The sequence below is a fragment of the Scyliorhinus torazame genome, chromosome 14 (assembly GCF_047496885.1).
Source record: "Scyliorhinus torazame isolate Kashiwa2021f chromosome 14, sScyTor2.1, whole genome shotgun sequence".
Lineage (NCBI taxonomy): Eukaryota > Metazoa > Chordata > Chondrichthyes > Carcharhiniformes > Scyliorhinidae > Scyliorhinus > Scyliorhinus torazame.
Window position 1 is genome coordinate 213,035,390 of NC_092720.1, and position 22,372 is coordinate 213,057,761.

Sequence of the window (22,372 nt, forward strand, 5' to 3'; positions counted from 1 at the left end):
AAAAGAGTCACGGGGAAAAGAGTCACGGGGAAAAGAGTCACGGGGAAAAGAGTCACGGGGAAAAGAGTCACGGGGAAAAGAGTCACGGGGAAAAGAGTCACGGGGAAAAGAGTCACGGGGAAAAGAGTCACGGGGAAAAGAGTCACGGGGAACAGAGTCACGGGGAAAAGAGTCACGGGGAAAAGACTCACGGGGGACGGGGGACGGAGTCACGGGGCACGGAGTCACGGGGCACGGAGTCACGGGGGACGCAGTCACGGGGGACGCAGTCACGGGGGACGCAGTCACGGGGGACGCAGTCACGGGGGACGGGGACGCGGTCACGGGGGACGGGGACGCGGTCACGGGGGACGGGGACGCGGTCACGGGGGACGGGGACGCGGTCACGGGGGACGGGGACGCGGTCACGGGGGACGGGGACGCGGTCACGGGGGACGGGGACGCGGTCACGGGGGACGGGGACGCGGTCACGGGGGACGGGGACGCAGTCATGGGGGACGCAGTCACGGGGGACGGGGACGCAGTCACGGGGGACACACGATCACTGGGGACACACGGTCACTGGGGACGGGGGACACGGTCACGGGGGACGGGGGACACGGTCACGGGGGACGGGGGACACGGTCACGGGGGACGGGGGACACGGTCACGGGGGACACGGTCACGGGGGACGGGGGACACGGTCACGGGGGACGGGGGACACGGTCACGGGGGACGGGGGACACGGTCACGGGGGACGGGGGACACTGTCACTGGGGACGGGGGACACAGTCACGGGGGACGGGGGACACAGTCACGGGTGACGGGGGACACAGTCACGGGTGACGGGGGACACAGTCAAGGGGGACGGGGGACACAGTCAAGGGGGACGGGGGACACAGTCAAGGGGGACGGGGGACACAGTCAAGGGGGACGGGGGAGACAGTCAAGGGGGACGGGGGACACAGTCAATGGGGACGGGGGACACAGTCACAGGGGACGGGGGATGGGGGACACAGTCACAGGGGACGGGGGACACAGTCACTGGGGACGGGGACACAGTCACTGGGGACGGGGGACACAGTCACTGGGGACGGGGGACACAGTCACTGGGGACGGGGGACACAGTCACTGGGGACGGGGTCGCAGTCACGGGGGACGGGGTCGCAGTCACTGGGGACGGGGACGCAGTCACGGGGGACGGGGACGCAATCACGGGGGACGGCGACGCAGTCACGGGGGACGGGGACGCAGTCACGGGGGACGGGGACGCAGTCACGGGGGACGGGGACGCAGTCACGGGGGACACAGTCACGGGGGACACAGTCACGGGGGACACAGTCACGGGGGACACAGTCACGGGGGACACAGTCACGGGGGACACACGGTCACTGGGGACACACGGTCACTGGGGACACACGGTCACTGGGGACGGGACACACGGTCACGGGGGACGGGGGACTGGGGACACGGTCACGTGGGACGGGGGACACAGTCACGTGGGACACAGTCACGGGGACGGGGGACACAGTCACGGGGGACGGGGGACACAGTCACGGGGGACGGGGGACACAGTCACGGGGGACGGGGGACACAGTCACGGGGGACGGGGACACAGTCACGGGGGACGGGGGACACAGTCACGGGGGACGGGGGACACAGTCACGGGGGACGGGGGACACAGTCACGGGGGACGGGGGACGCAGTCACGGGGGACGGGGGACACAGTCACGGGGGACGGGGGACGCAGTCACGGGGGACGGGGGACACAGTCACGGGGGACGGGGGACACAGTCAAGGGGGACGGGGGACACAGTCAAGGGGGACACAGTCACAGGGGACGGGGGATGGGGGACACAGTCACGGGGGACACAGTCACAGGGGACGGGGGACACAGTCACTGGGGACGGGGGACACAGTCACTGGGGACGGGGGACACAGTCACTGGGGAAGGGGTCACAGTCACTGGGGACGGGGGACACAGTCACGGGGGACGGGGGACACAGTCACGGGGGACGGGGGACACAGTCACGGGGGACGGGGGACAGAGTCACGAGGGACGGGGGACAGAGTCACGAGGGACGGGGGACAGTCACGGGGGACAGGGGACGGAGTCACGGGGGACAGAGTCAGGGGGACGGAGGACGGAGTCATGGGGGACGGAGTCACGGGGGAAGGAGTCACGGGGGACAGAGACACGGGAGACAGAGACACGGGGGACGGGGGACGGAGTCACGGGGGACGGGGGACGGAGTCACGGGGGACGGAGTCACGGGGGACAGAGACACGGGGGACAGAGACACGGGGGACAGAGACACGGGGGACAGAGACACGGGGGACAGAGACACGGGGGACAGAGACACGGGGGACAGAGACACGGGGGACAGAGACACGGGGGACGGGGGACGGAGTCACGGGGGACGGAGTCACGGGGGACGGAGTCACGGGGGACGGAGTCACGGGGGACGGAGTCACGAGGGACGGGGACGGAGTCACGGGGGACAGAGTCACGGGGGACGGAGTCACGAGGGACGGGGGACGCAGTCACGGGGGACGCAGTCACGGGGGACGCAGTCACGGGGGACGCAGTCACGGGGGACGCAGTCACGGGGGACGCAGTCACGGGGGACGAAGTCACGGGGGACGGGGGACGAAGTCACGGGGGACGGAGTCACGGGGGACGGAGTCACGGGGGACAGAGTCACGGGGGACAGAGTCACGGGGGACGGAGTCACGGGGGACGGGGGACGGAGTCACGGGGGACACAGTCACGGGGGACACACGGTCACTGGGGACACACGGTCACTGGGGACACACGGTCACTGGGGACACACGGTCACTGGCGACACACGGTCACTGGGGACACACGGTCACTGGCGACACACGGTCACTGGGGACACACGGTCACTGGGGACACACGGTCACTGGGGACACACGGTCACTGGGGACACACGGTCACTGGGGACACACGGTCACTGGGGACACACGGTCACTGGGGACACACGGTCACTGGGGACACACGGTCACTGGGGACGGGACACACGGTCACTGGGGACGGGACACACAGTCACTGAGGACGGGACACACAGTCACTGGGGACGGGGGACACAGTCACGGGGGACGGGGAACACAGTCACGGGGGACGGGGACACTGTCACGGGGGACGGGGGACACAGTCACGGGGGACGGGGGACACAGTCACGGGGGACGGGGGACACAGTCACGGGGGACGGGGGACACAGTCACGGGGGACGGGGGACACAGTCACGGGGGACACAGTCACGGGGGACGGGGGACACAGTCACGGGGGACGGGGGACACAGTCACGGGGGACAGGGGACACAGTCACGGGGGACGGGGGACACAGTCACGGGGGACGGGGGACACGGTCACGGGGGACACAGTCACGGGGGACGGGGGACACAGTCACGGGGGACGGGGGACAGAGTCATGGGGGACGGGGGACACAGTCACGGGGGACACAGTCACGGGGGACCGGGGACATAGTCACGGGGGACGGGGGACACAGTCAAGGGGGACAGGGGACACAGTCAAGGGGGACGGGGGACACAGTCACAGGGGATAAGGGGATGGGGGATACAGTCACGGGGGACACAGTCACTGGGGACGGGGACACAGTCACTGGGGACGGGGGACACAGTCACTGGGGACGGGGGACACAGTCACTGGGGACGGGGGACACAGTCATTGGGGACGGGGGACACAGTCACTGGGGACGGGGGACGCAGTCACGGGGGACGCAGTCACGGGGGACGCAGTCACGGGGGACGAAGTCACAGGGGACGAAGTCACGGGGGACGAAGTCACGGGGGACGAAGTCACGGGGGACGGGGGACGAAGTCACGGGGGACGGAGTCACGGGGGACGGAGTCACGGGGGACAGAGTCACGGGGGACAGAGTCACGGGGGACAGAGTCACGGGGGACAGAGTCACGGGGGACGGAGTCACGGGGGACGGGGGACACAGTCACGGGGGACACACGGTCACTGGGGACACACGGTCACTGGGGACACACGGTCACTGGCGACACACGGTCACTGGCGACACACGGTCACTGGCGACACACGGTCACTGGGGACACACGGTCACTGGCGACACACGGTCACTGGCGACACACGGTCACTGGCGACACACGGTCACTGGGGACACACGGTCACTGGGGACACACGGTCACTGGGGACACACGGTCACTGGGGACGGGACACACAGTCACTGAGGACGGGACACACAGTCACTGGGGACGGGGGACACAGTCACGGGGGACGGGGAACACAGTCACGGGGGACGGGGAACACAGTCACGGGGGACGGGGGACACTGTCACGGGGGACGGGGGACACAGTCACGGGGGACGGGGGACACAGTCACGGGGGACGGGGGACACAGTCACGGGGGACGGGGGACACAGTCACGGGGGACGGGGGACACAGTCACGGGGGACGTGGGACACAGTCACGGTGGACGGGGGACACAGTCACGGTGGACGGGGGACACAGTCACGGGGGACGGGGGACACGGTCACGGGGGACACAGTCACGGGGGACGGGGGACACAGTCACGGGGGACGGGGGACAGAGTCATGGGGGACGGGGGACAGAGTCACGGGGGACACAGTCACGGGGGACACAGTCACGGGGGACCGGGGACATAGTCACGGGGGACGGGGGACACAGTCAAGGGGGACAGGGGACACAGTCAAGGGGGACGGGGGACACAGTCAAGGGGGACGGGGGACACAGTCAAGGGGGACGGGGGACACAGTCACAGGGGATAAGGGGATGGGGGATACAGTCACGGGGGACACAGTCACTGGGGACGGGGGACACAGTCACTGGGGACGGGGGACACAGTCACTGGGGACGGGGGACACAGTCACTGGGGACGGGGGACACAGTCACTGGGGACGGGGGACACAGTCACTGGGGACGGGGGACACAGTCACTGGGGACGGGGGACACAGTCACTGGGGACGGGGTCACAGTCACTGGAGACGGGGTCACAGTCACTGGGGACGGGGGACACAGTCACGGGGGACGGGGGACAGAGTCACGGTCGACGGGATACAGAGTCACGGGGGACGGGGGACAGAGTCACGGGGGACGGGGGACAGTCACGGGGGACAGAGTCAGGGGGGCGGAGGACGGAGTCACGGGGGACGGAGTCACGGGGGACGGAGTCACGGGGGACGGAGTCACGGGGGACGGAGTCACGGGGGACGGAGTCACGGGGGACGGGGACGCAGTCACGGGGGACGGGGACGCAGTCACGGGGGACGGGGACGCAGTCACGGGGGACGGGGACGCAGTCACGGGGGACACAGTCACGGGGGACACACGATCACTGGGGACACACGGTCACTGGGGACACACGGTCACGGGGGATTGGGGACAAGGTCACGGGGGACGGGGGACACAGTCACGGGGGACGGGGGACACAGTCACGGGGGACGGGGGACACAGTCACGGGGGACGGGGGACACAGTCACGGGGGACGGGGGACACAGTCACGGGGGACGGGGGACACAGTCACGGGGGACGGGGGACACAGTCACGGGGGACGGGGGACACAGTCACGGGGGACGGGGGACACAGTCACGGGGGACGGGGGACACAGTCACGGGGGACGGGGGACACAGTCACGGGGGACACAGTCACGGGGGACGGGGGACACAGTCACGGGGGACGGGGGACACAGTCACGGGGGACGGGGGACACAGTCACGGGGGACACAGTCACGGGGGACGGGGGACACAGTCACGGGGGACGGGGGACACAGTCACGGGGGACGGGGGACACAGTCACGGGGGACGGGGGACACAGTCACGGGGGACGGGGGACACAGTCACGGGGGACGGGGGACACAGTCAAGGGGGACGGGGGACACAGTCAAGGGGGACGGGGGACACAGTCAAGGGGGACGGGGGACACAGTCAAGGGGGACGGGGGACACAGTCAAGGGGGACGGGGGACACAGTCAAGGGGGACGGGGGACACAGTCAAGGGGGACGGGGGACACAGTCAAGGGGGACGGGGGACACAGTCAAGGGGGACGGGGGACACAGTCAAGGGGGACGGGGGACACATTCAAGGGGGACGGGGGACACAGTCAAGGGGGACGGGGGACACAGTCACAGGGGACGGGGGATGGGGGACACAGTCACGGGGGGACACAGTCACAGGGGACGGGGGACACAGTCACTGGGGATGGGGACACAGTCACTGGGGACGGGGGACACAGTCACTGGGGACGGGGTCACAGTCACTGGGGACGGGGTCACAGTCACTGGGGACGGGGGACACAGTCACTGGGGACGGGGGACACAGTCACTGGGGACGGGGGACACAGTCACGGGGGACGGGGGACAAAGTCACGGGGGACAGAGTCACGGGGACGGGGGACAGTCACGGGGGACAGGGGACGGAGTCACGGGGGACAGGCGACGGAGTCACGGGGGACAGGCGACGGAGTCACGGGGGACAGAGTCAGGGGGACGGAGGACGGAGTCACGGGGGACGGAGTCACGGGGGACAGAGACACGGGGGACGGAGTCACGGGGGACAGAGACACGGGGGACAGAGACACGGGGGACAGAGACACGGGGGACAGAGACACGGGGGACAGAGACACGGGGGACAGAGACACGGGGGACAGAGACACGGGGGACAGAGACACGGGGGACAGAGACACGGGGGATGGGGGACGGAGTCACGGGGGACGGAGTCACGGGGGACGGAGTCACGGGGGACGGAGTCAGGAGGGACGGGGACGGAGTCACGGGGGACAGAGTCACGGGGGACGGAGTCACGGGGGACGGAGTCACGGGGGACGGAGTCACGGGGGACGGAGTCACGAGGGACGGGGGACGCAGTCACGGGGGACGCAGTCACGGGGGACGGAGTCACGAGGGACGGGGGACGCAGTCACGGGGGACGGAGTCACGGGAGACGGAGTCACGGGGGACGGAGTCACGGAGGACGGAGTCACGGGGGACGGAGTCACGGGGGACGGAGTCACGGGGGACGGAGTCACGAGGGACGTGGGACGGAGTCACGGGGGTCAGAGTCACGGGGGACGAAGTCACGGGGGACGGAGTCTCGGGGGTCGGAGTCACGGGGGACGCAGTCACGGGGGACGGGGACGCAGTCACGGGGGACGGGGGACACAGTCACGGGGGACGGGGGACACAGTCACGGGGGACGGGGGACACAGTCACGGGGGACGGGGGACACAGTCACAGGGGACGGGGGACACTGTCACAGGGGACGGGGGATGGGGGACACAGTCACGGGGGACACAGTCACAGGGGACGGGGGACACAGTCACTGGGGACGGGGGACACAGTCACTGTGGACGGGGGACACAGTCACTGGGGACGGGGGACACAGTCACTGGGGACGGGGGACACAGTCACTGGGGACGGGGGACACAGTCACGGGGGACGGGGGACAGAGTCACGGTCGACGGGGGACAGAGTCACGGGGGACGGGGGACAGTCACGGGGGACACACGATCACTGGGGACACACGGTCACTGGGGGGACACGGTCACGGGGGACGGGGGACACGGTCACGGGGGACACGGTCACGGGGGACGGGGGACACGGTCACGGGGGACACGGTCACGGGGGACGGGGGACACGGTCACGGGGGACGGGGGACACGGTCACGGGGGACACGGTCACGGGGGACGGGGGACACAGTCACGGGGGACGGGGGACACAGTCACGGGGGACGGGGGACACAGTCACGGGGACGGGGGACCGAGTCACGGGGGACGGGGGACCCAGTCACGGGGGACGGGGGACCCAGTCACGGGGGACGGGGGACACAGTCACGGGGGACGGGGGACACAGTCACGGGGGACGGGGGACACAGTCACGGGGGACGGGGGACACAGTCACGGGGGACGGGGGACACAGTCACGGGGGACGGGGGACACAGTCACGGGGGACGGGGGACACAGTCAAGGGGGACGGGTGATGGGGGACACAGTCACGGGGGACACAGTCACAGGGGACGGGGGACACAGTCACTGGGGACGGGGGACACAGTCACTGGGGACGGGGGACACAGTCACTGGGGACGGGGTCACAGTCACGGGGGACGGGGGACACAGTCACGGGGGACGGGGGACACAGTCACGGGGGACGGGGGACACAGTCACGGGGGACGGGGACAGAGTCACGGGGGACAGGGGACGGAGTCACGGGGGACAGAGTCAGGGGGACGGAGGACGGAGTCACGGGGGACGGAGTCACGGGGGACGGAGTCACGGGGGACGGAGTCACGGGGGACGGAGTCACGGGGGACGGAGTCACGGGGGACGGAGTCACGGGGGACAGAGACACGGGGGACAGAGACACGGGGGACAGAGACACGGGGGACAGAGACACGGGGGACAGAGACACGGGGGACGGAGTCACGGGGGACGGAGTCACGAGGTACGGGGACGGAGTCACGGGGGACAGAGTCACGGGGGACGGAGTCACGGGGGACGGAGTCACGGGGGACGGGGGACGCAGTCACGGGGGACGCAGTCACGGGGGACGAAGTCACGGGGGACGAAGTCACGGGGGACGAAGTCACGGGGGACGAAGTCACGGGGGACGAAGTCACGGGGGACGAAGTCACGGGGGACGGGGGACAAAGTCACGGGGGACGGAGTCACGGGGGACGGAGTCACGGGGGACGGAGTCACGGGGGACAGAGTCACGGGAGACGGAGTCACGAGGGACGGGGGACGAAGTCACGGGGGTCAGAGTCACGGGGGACGAAGTCACGGGGGACGGGGGACGAAGTCGCGGGGGTCGGAGTCACGGGGGACGAAGTCACGGGGGTCGGAGTCACGGGGGACGCAGTCACGGGGGACGCAGTCACGGGGGACGGGGGACGGAGTCACGGGGGACGGAGTCACGGGGGACGGAGTCACGGGGAAAAGAGTCACGGGGAAAAGAGTCACGGGGAAAAGAGTCACGGGGAAAAGAGTCACGGGGAAAAGAGTCACGGGGAAAAGAGTCACGGGGAAAAGAGTCACGGGGAAAAGAGTCACGGGGAAAAGAGTCACGGGGGACGGAGTTACGGGGGACGGAGTCACGGGGGACGGGGGACGGAGTCACGGGGGACGGAGTCACGGGGGACGGAGTCACGGGGGACGGAGTCACGGGGGACGGGGGACGCAGTCACGGGGGACAGAGTCACGGGGGACAGAGTCACGGGGGACAGAGTCACTGGGGACGGGGACACAGTCACTGGGGACGGGGGACACAGTCACTGGGGACGGGGGACACAGTCACTGGGGACGGGGGACACAGTCATTGGGGACGGGGGACACAGTCACTGGGGACGGGGGACGCAGTCACGGGGGACGCAGTCACGGGGGACGCAGTCACGGGGGACGAAGTCACAGGGGACGAAGTCACGGGGGACGAAGTCACGGGGGACGAAGTCACGGGGGACGAAGTCACGGGGGACGGGGGACGAAGTCACGGGGGACGGAGTCACGGGGGACGGAGTCACGGGGGACAGAGTCACGGGGGACAGAGTCACGGGGGACAGAGTCACGGGGGACAGAGTCACGGGGGACAGAGTCACGGGGGACGGAGTCACGGGGGACGGGGGACACAGTCACGGGGGACACACGGTCACTGGGGACACACGGTCACTGGGGACACACGGTCACTGGGGACACACGGTCACTGGCGACACACGGTCACTGGCGACACACGGTCACTGGCGACACACGGTCACTGGCGACACACGGTCACTGGGGACACACGGTCACTGGGGACACACGGTCACTGGGGACACACGGTCACTGGGGACACACGGTCACTGGGGACGGGACACACAGTCACTGAGGACGGGACACACAGTCACTGGGGACGGGGGACACAGTCACGGGGGACGGGGAACACAGTCACGGGGGACGGGGAACACAGTCACGGGGGACGGGGAACACAGTCACGGGGGACGGGGGACACTGTCACGGGGGACGGGGGACACAGTCACGGGGGACGGGGGACACAGTCACGGGGGACGGGGGACACAGTCACGGGGGACGGGGGACACAGTCACGGGGGACGGGGGACACAGTCACGGGGGACGGGGGACACAGTCACGGGGGACGGGGGACACAGTCACGGGGGACGGGGGACACAGTCACGGTGGACGGGGGACACAGTCACGGTGGACGGGGGACACAGTCACGGTGGACGGGGGACACAGTCACGGGGGACGGGGGACACGGTCACGGGGGACACAGTCACGGGGGACGGGGGACACAGTCACGGGGGACGGGGGACAGAGTCATGGGGGACGGGGGACAGAGTCACGGGGGACACAGTCACGGGGGACACAGTCACGGGGGACCGGGGACATAGTCACGGGGGACGGGGGACACAGTCAAGGGGGACAGGGGACACAGTCAAGGGGGACGGGGGACACAGTCAAGGGGGACGGGGGACACAGTCAAGGGGGACGGGGGACACAGTCACAGGGGATAAGGGGATGGGGGATACAGTCACGGGGGACACAGTCACTGGGGACGGGGACACAGTCACTGGGGACGGGGGACACAGTCACTGGGGACGGGGGACACAGTCACTGGGGACGGGGGACACAGTCACTGGGGACGGGGGACACAGTCACTGGGGACGGGGGACACAGTCACTGGGGACGGGGGACACAGTCACTGGGGACGGGGTCACAGTCACTGGAGACGGGGTCACAGTCACTGGGGACGGGGGACACAGTCACGGGGGACGGGGGACAGAGTCACGGTCGACGGGATACAGAGTCACGGGGGACGGGGGACAGAGTCACGGGGGACGGGGGACAGTCACGGGGGACAGAGTCAGGGGGGCGGAGGACGGAGTCACGGGGGACGGAGTCACGGGGGACGGAGTCACGGGGGACGGAGTCACGGGGGACGGAGTCAAGGGGGACGGGGACGCAGTCACGGGGGACGGGGACGCAGTCACGGGGGACGGGGACGCAGTCACGGGGGACACAGTCACGGGGGACACACGATCACTGGGGACACACGGTCACTGGGGACACACGGTCACGGGGGATTGGGGACAAGGTCACGGGGGACGGGGGACACAGTCACGGGGGACGGGGGACACAGTCACGGGGGACGGGGGACACAGTCACGGGGGACGGGGGACACAGTCACGGGGGACGGGGGACACAGTCACGGGGGACGGGGGACACAGTCACGGGGGACGGGGGACACAGTCACGGGGGACGGGGGACACAGTCACGGGGGACGGGGGACACAGTCACGGGGGACGGGGGACACAGTCACGGGGGACGGGGGACACAGTCACGGGGGACGGGGGACACAGTCACGGGGGACGGGGGACACAGTCACGGGGGACGGGGGACACAGTCACGGGGGACACAGTCACGGGGGACGGGGGACACAGTCACGGGGGACGGGGGACACAGTCACGGGGGACGGGGGACACAGTCACGGGGGACGGGGGACACAGTCACGGGGGACGGGGGACACAGTCACGGGGGACGGGGGACACAGTCACGGGGGACGGGGGACACAGTCAAGGGGGACGGGGGACACAGTCAAGGGGGACGGGGGACACAGTCAAGGGGGACGGGGGACACAGTCAAGGGGGACGGGGGACACAGTCAAGGGGGACGGGGGACACAGTCAAGGGGGACGGGGGACACAGTCAAGGGGGACGGGGGACACAGTCAAGGGGGACGGGGGACACAGTCAAGGGGGACGGGGGACACAGTCAAGGGGGACGGGGGACACAGTCAAGGGGGACGGGGGACACATTCAAGGGGGACGGGGGACACAGTCAAGGGGGACGGGGGACACAGTCACAGGGGACGGGGGATGGGGGACACAGTCACGGGGGGACACAGTCACAGGGGACGGGGGACACAGTCACTGGGGATGGGGACACAGTCACTGGGGACGGGGGACACAGTCACTGGGGACGGGGTCACAGTCACTGGGGACGGGGTCACAGTCACTGGGGACGGGGGACACAGTCACTGGGGACGGGGGACACAGTCACTGGGGACGGGGGACACAGTCACGGGGGACGGGGGACAAAGTCACGGGGGACAGAGTCACGGGGACGGGGGACAGTCACGGGGGACAGGGGACGGAGTCACGGGGGACAGGCGACGGAGTCACGGGGGACAGGCGACGGAGTCACGGGGGACAGAGTCAGGGGGACGGAGGACGGAGTCACGGGGGACGGAGTCACGGGGGACAGAGACACGGGGGACGGAGTCACGGGGGACAGAGACACGGGGGACAGAGACACGGGGGACAGAGACACGGGGGACAGAGACACGGGGGACAGAGACACGGGGGACAGAGACACGGGGGACAGAGACACGGGGGACAGAGACACGGGGGACAGAGACACGGGGGACAGAGACACGGGGGATGGGGGACGGAGTCACGGGGGACGGAGTCACGGGGGACGGAGTCACGGGGGACGGAGTCAGGAGGGACGGGGACGGAGTCACGGGGGACAGAGTCACGGGGGACGGAGTCACGGGGGACGGAGTCACGGGGGACGGAGTCACGGGGGACGGAGTCACGAGGGACGGGGGACGCAGTCACGGGGGACGCAGTCACGGGGGACGGAGTCACGAGGGACGGGGGACGCAGTCACGGGGGACGGAGTCACGGGAGACGGAGTCACGGGGGACGGAGTCACGGAGGACGGAGTCACGGGGGACGGAGTCACGGGGGACGGAGTCACGGGGGACGGAGTCACGAGGGACGTGGGACGGAGTCACGGGGGTCAGAGTCACGGGGGACGAAGTCACGGGGGACGGGGGACGAAGTCTCGGGGGTCGGAGTCACGGGGGACGCAGTCACGGGGGACGGGGACGCAGTCACGGGGGACGGGGGACACACGGTCACTGGGGACGGGACACACGGTCACGGGGGACGGGGGACACAGTCACGGGGGACGGGGGACACAGTCACGGGGGACGGGGGACACAGTCACGGGGGACGGGGGACACAGTCACGGGGGACGGGGGACACAGTCACGGGGGACGGGGGACACAGTCACGGGGGACGGGGGACACAGTCACGGGGGACGGGGGACACAGTCACGGGGGACACAGTCACGGGGGACGGGGGACACAGTCACGGGGGACGGGGGACACAGTCACGGGGGACGGGGGACACAGTCACGGGGGACGGGGGACACAGTCACAGGGGACGGGGGACACTGTCACAGGGGACGGGGGATGGGGGACACAGTCACGGGGGACACAGTCACAGGGGACGGGGGACACAGTCACTGGGGACGGGGGACACAGTCACTGTGGACGGGGGACACAGTCACTGGGGACGGGGGACACAGTCACTGGGGACGGGGGACACAGTCACTGGGGACGGGGGACACAGTCACGGGGGACGGGGGACAGAGTCACGGTCGACGGGGGACAGAGTCACGGGGGACGGGGGACAGTCACGGGGGACACACGATCACTGGGGACACACGGTCACTGGGGGGACACGGTCACGGGGGACGGGGGACACGGTCACGGGGGACACGGTCACGGGGGACGGGGGACACGGTCACGGGGGACACGGTCACGGGGGACGGGGGACACGGTCACGGGGGACGGGGGACACGGTCACGGGGGACACGGTCACGGGGGACGGGGGACACAGTCACGGGGGACGGGGGACACAGTCACGGGGACGGGGGACCGAGTCACGGGGGACGGGGGACCCAGTCACGGGGGACGGGGGACACAGTCACGGGGGACGGGGGACACAGTCACGGGGGACGGGGGACACAGTCACGGGGGACGGGGGACACAGTCACGGGGGACGGGGGACACAGTCACGGGGGACGGGGGACACAGTCAAGGGGGACGGGTGATGGGGGACACAGTCACGGGGGACACAGTCACAGGGGACGGGGGACAGTCACTGGGGACGGGGGACACAGTCACTGGGGACGGGGGACACAGTCACTGGGGACGGGGTCACAGTCACGGGGGACGGGGGACACAGTCACGGGGGACGGGGGACACAGTCACGGGGGACGGGGGACACAGTCACGGGGGACGGGGACAGAGTCACGGGGGACAGGGGACGGAGTCACGGGGGACAGAGTCAGGGGGACGGAGGACGGAGTCACGGGGGACGGAGTCACGGGGGACGGAGTCACGGGGGACGGAGTCACGGGGGACGGAGTCACGGGGGACGGAGTCACGGGGGACAGAGACACGGGGGACAGAGACACGGGGGACAGAGACACGGGGGACAGAGACACGGGGGACGGAGTCACGGGGGACGGAGTCACGAGGTACGGGGACGGAGTCACGGGGGACAGAGTCACGGGGGACGGAGTCACGGGGGACGGAGTCACGGGGGACGGGGGACGCAGTCACGGGGGACGCAGTCACGGGGGACGAAGTCACGGGGGACGAAGTCACGGGGGACGAAGTCACGGGGGACGAAGTCACGGGGGACGAAGTCACGGGGGACGGGGGACAAAGTCACGGGGGACGGAGTCACGGGGGACGGAGTCACGGGGGACGGAGTCACGGGGGACAGAGTCACGGGAGACGGAGTCACGAGGGACGGGGGACGAAGTCACGGGGGTCAGAGTCACGGGGGACGAAGTCACGGGGGACGGGGGACGAAGTCGCGGGGGTCGGAGTCACGGGGGACGAAGTCACGGGGGTCGGAGTCACGGGGGACGCAGTCACGGGGGACGCAGTCACGGGGGACGGGGGACGGAGTCACGGGGGACGGAGTCACGGGGGACGGAGTCACGGGGAAAAGAGTCACGGGGAAAAGAGTCACGGGGAAAAGAGTCACGGGGAAAAGAGTCACGGGGAAAAGAGTCACGGGGAAAAGAGTCACGGGGAAAAGAGTCACGGGGAAAAGAGTCACGGGGAAAAGAGTCACGGGGAAAAGAGTCACGGGGGACGGAGTCACGGGGGACGGAGTCACGGGGGACGGGGGACGGAGTCACGGGGGACGGAGTCACGGGGGACGGAGTCACGGGGGACGGAGTCACGGGGGACGGGGGACGCAGTCACGGGGGACAGAGTCACGGGGGACAGAGTCACGGGGGACAGAGTCACGGGGGACAGAGTCACGGGGGACGAAGTCACGGGGGACGCGGGACGAAGTCACGGGGGACGGAGTCACGGGGGACGGGGGACGAAGTCACGGGGGACGGAGTCACGGGGGACGGAGTCACGGGCGACGGAGTCACGGGCGACGGAGTCACGGGCGACGGAGTCACGGGCGACGGAGTCACGGGCGACGGAGTCACGGGCGACGGAGTCACGGGGGACGCTGGACGAAGTCACGGGGGACGGAGTCACGGGGGACGTGGGACGAAGTCACGGGGGACGGAGTCACGGGGGACGGAGTCACGGGGGACGGAGTCACGGGGGACGGAGTCACGGGGGACGGAGTCACGGGGGACGGGGGACGCAGTCACGGGGGACAGAGTCACGGGGGACAGAGTCACGGGGGACAGAGTCACGGGGGACAGAGTCACGGGGAAAAGAGTCACGGGGAAGAGAGTCACGGGGAAAAGAGTCACGGGGAAAAGTGTCACGGGGGACGGAGTCACGGGGGACGGAGTCACGAGGGACGGGGGACGGAGTCACGGGGACGCAGTCACGGGGGACGCAGTCACGGGGGACGGGGGACGCAGTCACGGGGGACGGGGGACGCAGTCACGGGGGACGGGGGACGCAGTCACGGGGGACGGGGGACGCAGTCACGAGGGACGGGGACGCAGTCACGGGGGACGGGGACGCAGTCACAGGGGACGGGGACGCAGTCACGGGGGACGCAGTCACGGGGGACGGGGACGCAGTCACGGGGGACGGGGGACACAGTCACGGGGGACGGGGGACACAGTCACGGGGGACGGGGGACACAGTCACGGGGGACGGGGGACACAGTCACGGGGGACGGGGGACACAGTCACGGGGGACGGGGGACACAGTCACGGGGGACGGGGGACACAGTCACGGGGGACGGGGGACAGAGTCACGGGGGACAGAGTCACGGGGGACAGAGTCACGGGGGACAGAGTCACGGGGAAAAGAGTCACGGGGAAAAGAGTGACGGGGAAAAGAGTCACGGGGAAAAGAGTCACGGGGGACGGAGTTACGGGGGACGGAGTCACGGGGGACGGGGGACGGAGTCACGGGGGACGGAGTCACGGGGGACGGAGTCACGGGGGACGGAGTCACGGGGGACGGAGTCACGGGGGACGGAGTCACGAGGGACGGGGGACGGAGTCACGGGGACGCAGTCACGGGGGACGCAGTCACGGGGGACGGGGGACGCAGTCACGGGGGACGGGGGACGCAGTCACGAGGGACGGGGACGCAGTCACGGGGGACGGGGACGCAGTCACAGGGGACGGGGACGCAGTCACGGGGGACGCAGTCACGGGGGACGGGGACGCAGTCACGGGGGACGGGGGACACAGTCACGGGGGACGGGGGACACAGTCACGGGGGACGGGGGACACAGTCACGGGGGACGGGGGACACAGTCACGGGGGACGGGGGACACAGTCACGGGGGACAGAGTCACGGGGGACACAGTCACGGGGGACAGAGTCACGGGGAAAAGAGTCACGGGGAAAAGAGTCACGGGGAAAAGAGTCACGGGGAAAAGAGTCACGGGGAAAAGAGTCACGGGGGACGGAGTTACGGGGGACGGAGTCACGGGGGACGGAGTCACGGGGGACGGAGTCACGGGGGACGGAGTCACGGGGGACGGAGTCACGGGGGACGGAGTCACGGGGGACGGGGGACGCAGTCACGGGGGACAGAGTCACGGGGGACAGAGTCACGGGGGACAGAGTCACGGGGGACAGAGTCACGGGGAAAAGAGTCACGGGGAAAAGAGTCACGGGGAAAAGAGTCACGGGGAAAAGAGTCACGGGGAAAAGAGTCACGGGGAAAAGAGTCACGGGGGACGGAGTCACGGGGGACGGAGTTACGGGGGACGGAGTCACGGGGGACGGGGGACGGAGTCACGGGGGACGGAGTCACGGGGGACGGAGTCACGGGGGACGGAGTCACGGGGGACGGGGGACGCAGTCACGGGGGACAGAGTCACGGGGGACAGAGTCACGGGGGACAGAGTCACGGGGGACAGAGTCACGGGGGACGAAGTCACGGGGGACGCGGGACGAAGTCACGGGGGACGGAGTCACGGGAGACGGGGGACGAAGTCACGGGGGACGGAGTCACGGGGGACGGAGTCACGGGCGACGGAGTCACGGGCGACGGAGTCACGGGCGACGGAGTCACGGGCGACGGAGTCACGGGCGACGGAGTCACGGGCGACGGAGTCACGGGGGACGCTGGACGAAGTCACGGGGGACGGAGTCACGGGGGACGGGGGACGAAGTCACGGGGGACGGAGTCACGGGGGACGGAGTCACGGGGGACGGAGTCACGGGGGACGGAGTCATGGGGGACGGGGGACGCAGTCACGGGGGACAGAGTCACGGGGGACAGAGTCACGGGGGACAGAGTCACGGGGGACAGAGTCACGGGGAAAAGAGTCACGGGGAAAAGAGTCACGGGGAAAAGAGTCACGGGGAAAAGTGTCACGGGGAAAAGTGTCACGGGGGACGGAGTCACGGGGGACGGAGTCACGGGGGACGGAGTCACGAGGGACGGGGGACGGAGTCACGGGGACGCAGTCACGGGGGACGCAGTCACGGGGGACGGGGGACGCAGTCACGGGGGACGGGGGACGCAGTCACGAGGGACGGGGACGCAGTCACGGGGGACGGGGACGCAGTCACAGGGGACGGGGACGCAGTCACGGGGGACGCAGTCACGGGGGACGGGGACGCAGTCACGGGGGACGGGGGACACAGTCACGGGGGACGGGGGACACAGTCACGGGGGACGGGGGACACAGTCACGGGGACGGGGGACACAGTCACGGGGGACGGGGGACACAGTCACGGGGGACGGGGGACACAGTCACGGAGGACGGGGGACACAGTCACGGGGGACGGGGGACACAGTCACGGGGGACGGGGGACACAGTCACGGGGGACACAGTCACGGGGGACGGGGGACACAGTCACGGGGGACGGGGGACACAGTCAAGGGGGGCGGGGGACACAGTCAAGGGGGGCGGGGGACACAGTCAAGGGGGACGGGGGACACAGTCAAGGGGGACGGGGGACACAGTCAAGGGGGACGGGGGACACAGTCACAGGGGACGGGTGATGGGGGACACAGTCACGGGGGACACAGTCACTGGGGACGGGGGACACAGTCACTGGGGACGGGGTCACAGTCACTGGGGACGGGGTCGCAGTCACGGGGGACGGGGACGCAGTCACGGGGGACGGGGACGCAGTCACGGGGGACGGGGGACACAGTCAAGGGGGACGGGGGACACAGTCAAGGGGGACGGGGGACACAGTCAAGGGGGACGGGGGACACAGTCAAGGGGGACGGGGGACACAGTCAAGGGGGACGGGGGACACAGTCACTGGGGACGGGGGACACAGTCACTGGGGACGGGGTCGCAGTCACTGGGGACGGGGTCGCAGTCACGGGGGACGGGGTCGCAGTCACGGGGGACGGGGTCGCAGTCACGGGGGACGGGGACGCAGTCACGGGGGACGCAGTCACGGGGGACGGGGACGCAGTCACGGGGGACGGGGACGCAGTCACGGGGGACGGGGACGCAGTCACGGGGGACGGGGACGCAGTCACGGGGGACGGGGACGCAGTCACGGGGGACGGGGGACACAGTCACGGGGGACGGGGGACACAGTCAAGGGGGACGGGGGACACAGTCAAGGGGGACGGGGGACACAGTCACAGTGGACGGGGGATGGGGGACACAGTCGCGGGGGACACAGTCACAGGGGACGGGGGACACAGTCACTGGGGACGGGGACACAGTCAAGGGGGACGGGGGACACAGTCAAGGGGGACGGGGGACACAGTCACAGTGGACGGAGGACAGGGGACACAGTCACGGAGGACGGGGGACAGAGTCACGGGGGACGGAGTCACGGGCGACGGAGTCACGGGGGACGGAGTCACGGGGGACGGAGTCACGAGGGACGGGGGACGGAGTCACGGGGGACGGGGGACGGAGTCACGGGGGACGGAGTCACGGGGGACGGGGGACGGAGTCACGGGGGACGGGGGACGGAGTCACGGGGGACGGAGTCACGGGGGACGCAGTCACGGGGGACGGGGGACGCAGTCACGGGGGACGGGGGACGCAGTCACGGGGGATGCAGTCACGGGGGACGGGGGACGAAGTCACGGGGGACGGGGGACGAAGTCACGGGGGACGGGGGACGAAGTCACGGGGGACGAAGTCACGGGGGACGGGGGACGGGGGACGAAGTCACGGGGGACGGGGGACGGGGTCACGGGGGACGGGGAACGGAGTCACAGGGGACGGGGAACGGAGTCACGGGTGACGGGGAACGGAGTCACGGGAGACGGGGAACGGAGTCACGGGGGACGCAGTCACGGGGGACGCAGTCACGGGGACGCAGTCACGGGGACGCAGTCACGGGGGACGCAGTCACGGGGGACGCAGTCACGGGGGACGCAGTCACGGGGACGCAGTCACGGGGGACGGGGGACGCAATCACGGGGGATGCAGTCACGGGGGACGGGGGACGCAGTCACGGGGGACGGGGGACGCAGTCACGGGGGACGGGGGACGCAGTCACGGGGGACGGGGGACGCAGGCACGGGGGACGGGGGACGCAGTCACGGGGGACGGGGGACGCAGTCACGGGGGACGGGGGACGCAGTCACGGGGGACGGTGGACGCAGTCACGGGGGACGGGGGACGCAGGCACGGGGGACGGGGGACGCAGTCACGGGGGACGGGGGACGCAGTCACGGGGGACGGGGGACGCAGTCACGGGGGACGGGGGACGGAGTCACGGGGGACGGAGTCACGGGGGACGGAGTCACGGGGGACGGGGGACGAATTCACGGGGGACGAAGTCACGGGGGACGGGGGACGAAGTCACGGGGGACGGGGGACGAAGTCACGGGGGACGGGGGACGGGGGACGAAGTCACGGGGGACGGAGTCACGGGGGACGGAGTCACAGGGGACGGGGGACGGAGTCACAGGGGACGGGGGACGCAGTCACGGGGGAAGCAGTCTCGGGGGAAGCAGTCTCGGGGGAAGCAGTCTCGGGGGAAGCAGTCTCGGGGGAAGCAGTCTCGGGGGAAGCAGTCTCGGGGGAAGCAGTCTCGGGGGACGCAGTCACGGGGGACGCAGTCACGGGGGACGCAGTCACGGGGGACGCAGTCACGGGGGACGGGGGACGCAGTCACGGGGGACACAGTCACGGCGGACGGGGAACGGAGTCACGGGGGACAGAGTCACGGGGGACAGAGTCACGGGGGACAGAGTCACGGGGGACAGAGTCACGGGGGACAGAGTCACGGGGGACAGAGTCACGGGGGAAGTTGGACGGAGTAACGGCGGATAGAGTCACGGGGGACGGGGGACGGAGTCACGGGGGACAGAGTCACGGGGGACAGAGTCACGGGGGACAGAGTCACGGGGGACAGAGTCACGGGGGACGGGGAACGGAGTCACGGGGGACGGGGAACGGAGTCACGGGGGACGGGGAACGGAGTCACGGGGGACGGGGAACGGAGTCACGGGGGACGGGGAACGGAGTCACGGGGGACGAGGAACGGAGTCACGGGGGACGGGGAACGGAGTCACGGGGGACGGGGAACGGAGTCACGGGGGACGGGGAACGGAGTCACGGGGGACGGGGAACGGAGTCACGGGGGACGGGGAACGGAGTCACGGGGGACGGGGAACGGAGTCACGGGGGACGGGGAACGGAGTCACGGGGGACGGGGAACGGAGTCACGGGGGACGGGGAACGGAGTCACGGGGGACGGGGAACGGAGTCACGGGGGACGGGGAACGGAGTCACGGGGCACGGGGAACGGAGTCACGGGGCACGGGGAACGGAGTCACGGGGCACGGGGAACGGAGTCACGGGGCACGGGGAACGGAGTCACGGGGCACGGGGGACGGGGAACGGAGTCACGGGGGACGGGGAACGGAGTCACGGGGGACGGGGAACGGAGTCACGGGGGACGGGGAACGGAGTCACGGGGGACGGGGAACGGAGTCACGGGGGACGGGGAACGGAGTCACGGGGCACGGGGAACGGAGTCACGGGGCACGGGGGACGGGGAACGGAGTCACGGGGGACGGGGGACGCAGTCACGGGGGACGCAGTCACGGGGGACGCAGTCACGGGGGACGCAGTCACGGGGGACGCAGTCACGGGGGACGCAGTCACGGGGGACGGGGGACGCAGTCACGGGGGACGGGGGACGCAGTCACGGGGGACGGGGGACGCAGGCACGGGGGACGGGGGACGCAGGCACGGGGGACGGGGGACGCAGGCACGGGGGACGGGGGACGCAGTGACGGGGGACGCAGTCACGGGGGACGGCGGACGCAGTCACGGGGGACGGGGGACGCAATCACGGGGGACGGAGTCACGGGGGACGGAGTCACGGGGGACGCAGTCACGGGGGACGCAGTCACGGGGGACGGGGGGACGCAGTCACGGGGGACGCAGTCACGGGGGACGCAGTCACGGGGGACGCAGTCACGGGGGACGCAGTCACGGGGGGCGCAGTCACGGGGGGCGCAGTCACGGGGGGCGCAGTCACGGGGGACGCAGTCACGGGGGACGGGGGAGGGAGTCACGGGGGACGGAGTCACGGGGGACGGAGTCACGGGGGACGGAGTCACGGGGGACGGAGTCACGGATGACGGAGTCACGGATGACGGAGTCACGGGGGACGGAGTCACGGGGGACGGAGTCACGGGGGACGGGGGACGGAGTCACGGGGGACGGGGGACGGAGTCACGGGGGACGGGGGACGGAGTCACGGGGGACGGGGGACGGAGTCACGGGGGACGGGGGACGGAGTCACGGGGGACGGAGTCACGGGGGACGGAGTCACGGGGGACGGAGTCACGGGGGACGGAGTCACGGGGGACGGAGTCACGGGGGACGGAGTCACGGGGGACGGGAGACGGAGTCACGGGGGACGGGAGACGGAGTCACGGGGACGGGGACGGAGTCACGGGGGACGGAGTCACGGGGGACGGAGTCACGGGGGACGGAGTCACGGGGGACGGTGTCACGGGGGACGGTGTCACGGGGGACGGAGTCACGGGGGACGGAGTCACGGGGGACGGAGTGACAGGGGACGGGGGACGCAGTCACGGGGGACACTGTCACGGGGGACGGGGGACACAGTCACGGGGGACGGGGGACACAGTCACGGGGGACGGGGGACACAGTCACGGGG

The 22,372-nt window shown here is 70.3% G+C and overlaps 1 protein-coding gene across 2 annotated transcripts in view; it reads right to left on the bottom strand.

Annotated features, from left to right (window-relative positions):
- LOC140390473 (butyrophilin subfamily 1 member A1-like) overlaps positions 1 to 22,372 on the bottom strand; it is a 391,546-nt gene that overhangs the window by 122,323 nt on the left and 246,851 nt on the right. The gene's annotated exons all lie outside the window — the stretch shown is intronic.